The following is a 3,025-nucleotide window of genomic DNA, read 5'->3' as shown; positions in this document are numbered from 1 at the left end:
AAGCTTCTGTTTCATACTGCTTTTCATCCCTAGATAGATGGAAAAACAGAAAGAGTAATCCAGACATTAGAGGATATGTTGAGGGCTTGTGTAATTGATTTCAAAGGAAATTGGGATGAAAGATTGCATTTGGTAGAGTTTGCCTATAATAATAGTTTCCAGAAAAGTATAGGTATGGCTCCCTATGAAGCATTATATGAAAGGAGATGTAGGACTCTGTCCGTTGCAATGAAGTAGGTGAAAGGAAATTGACAAGACCTAAACGGTACAAGTTACCACTGAAGCTGTTAAAATTATCAGGAAAAGACTTAAAACAACTCAAAGTAGGCAGAAAGACTACGCAGATAGGCATAGAAGGCCTTTGGAATTTAGCGTGGGAGACCATGTATTCCTTAAGGTATCTCCAATGAAAGGGATATCTCGATTTGGGATGAAGGGTAAGTTAAGCCCAAGATTTGTTGGACATTTTGAAATACTCGAAAAGTTAGGGGATGTAGCTTATCGCTTAGCGCTACCTCCTAAGTTGGGAAATTTGCATGATGTGTTTCATGTATCGATGTTGAGGAAGTACCAGCCGGATCCTGGTCACATACTCGATCATGAAGCCATCAAAGTGGATGAGAAAGTGAGGTACATTGAAGAGCCCTGTATAGATATTGGATCGAAAGGAACAAATTCTTAGGACTAAGAAGATCCCTCGGTTAAGGTACTATGGCGACATCATGATATGGAGGAAGCCACATGGGAAAGTGAAGATTAGATGAAGGAAAAGTACCCTATTTGTTTCAAGAAGGCACGAGTGGTGTCTAATTTCGAGGAGGAAATTCTCTAAGGAGGGGAGAATTGTGGCATGCTGGAATTTCATAAAAGTCCCTAAATATGCCATGAGCTATGAATAGGCGATAAAAGTACCGCTATTGTATTTTGTAGCCTCTTAGTCCATGAGTTGCAATGAGATGTATGGCCAAGCCTTTAATGGATAATGAAGTTTTATCTTTGGCCATGTGTGTGTGATAAATTGGAACTTATGGAATTATAATTTCAAGTGTATAGTTATCTTAATTTGTAATTTAGTACTTCAATTTAATAGGGATTTAAGTAATTTTAAAAGGGTTGATTTTAGGGTAATTAAGCTTGGGTCTTAGGCCCAAGATGGATGGGCCTAAGATGGGCCAAGTTGGCCGGCCCAATAGAAGCCCATGGAGGGGCTGTCGTCGGCCCAAGTGAGGCCCAAAAAGGGGGTGGCCGGCCCATGGCCCATTGCATGGGCGTTGCCAAGTGGCAAAGAGGCCTTCATGCATTGGCCATTGGAAGTGGCAAGTAATCATTGCCAATGATGGAGATTTGGGGGAATAAAAGGGAAGAGGAGGAGAGAGAGTGGCTGGTTGGTGGTATTCAGCCAAGTGAGAAAGAGAGAGAGAGAGTGGGTTGTGAGAGAAAGGGAGGCCGAGAGGGAGAAGGAGTCGCCCGTCGCCACCCGCATGCCGTCCGTCCGTCGCCGGTGTGCCGTTCATGCGCCGCTGTCCGCTTGGTCTTTGAGGCAAGTTGGGGCTGCTTTCTACTCTTGCATGTGTGTGTTGCATGTATGTTTGGAGTAGTGTCGAATTTTGAGTGATTAGGAGGGAGAAACCGAAGCTAGAATGACTTGTTCTTGAGTGATGTTGCTGTTTTCGCATGAACCGCCTGAGCCAGAATCTTGTGAGAGCTTGCATGCATGTTTTGAGTTCGATTTTGACTTTGATTCCTTCATGAAAGTTGTAGCCAACATCTTAAAATACAACGTAATAAAATTTGGTACAAAATTATGGAGATTTAATGGGTCAAACTCTCATCCTACGAAGACACTAGATCTGGAACGAGTTTGCTGACCTTGTGGTAGATCTGTGGTTGAATGTTGATTTTTATCAAGAATCTCTCTTCGACTTCTGCATGAAACTTGTAGATAACGTCTTAAAGACTAACATACTAAAATTTGAAGTAAAATTAACAAGTATAGCCTAGTGAATCGACTTACTCTTGAAGACGGTAAATCTGGAGACGTGGTACTGGACACCCGAGACTTCATGGACCCATATGGTGACTGTTCTTTGGAAATTTGACTTAGATCCCTTCATGAAAGTTGTAGGGGACCTCTTGAGTTAAAACATATCCAAATTTCAGAGGAAACGAAGAAGTATAATGGGTAAAAACTCGGTATTTTGGAGATGACTACACTGGACGTTTCGGTATGAGGACCAGAAGCTTCGGACGACTATAGGAAGTTATCTAAAATGAATCTGGCCTAGAAGTCTTCATGAAAAATCTACTTCAGTGTCTTAACTATAACCTGGTAAAATTTCATAATTTTCGGAGGTCTTTGCCCAAGGGGATGCCTTGTGATGCCAGTTGGGATGCGAGATGCCCGGAATGTGGGGGTGCCGGATGCCCGATGGCCTTAAATGGCTGAATGCCGGAGGTTTTTCTCGCGATGCCAGGATGGGGTGCGAGTGTAAAGTATGGGATGAAATTGATGATCCCGGGAAAGTGATGTGGTGATCGAATTGAAAGTTAAAAGTGGAAATTGAATCGTGCATATATGATATGATATGATATGATGATGATCACCTATGGCATGATGATATGCATATATGATATGATATGATGATGATCACCTATGACATGATGATTTGCATATATGATATGATGATGATCACCTATGGCATGATGATATGCATATATGATATGATATGATGATGATCACCTATGGCATGATGATATGCATATATGATATGATATGATGATGATCACCTATGGCATGATGATATGCATATATGATATGAGGATGATCACCTGTGGCATGATGATATGTATGTGTTATGATTGTGATGAAGATGTATGATGGTATATGCATGGCTTCGAGGTAAGTATGATTGGATGCATGAGTGACATATATGACGTTGTGATTGTATTGTATGATGCATTGAGTGGTTATTGGATCCTTTACCTGCTGAGTGGTTGTTCTCATCTCTTCGGGGACCAACATTTC

Source organism: Eucalyptus grandis, chromosome 1 (genome assembly GCF_016545825.1).
Source record: "Eucalyptus grandis isolate ANBG69807.140 chromosome 1, ASM1654582v1, whole genome shotgun sequence".
In the NCBI taxonomy this organism is placed as follows: domain Eukaryota; kingdom Viridiplantae; phylum Streptophyta; class Magnoliopsida; order Myrtales; family Myrtaceae; genus Eucalyptus; species Eucalyptus grandis.
The sequence above is the reverse complement of the archived record's forward strand: the minus strand, read 5'-3'. Positions refer to the sequence as shown.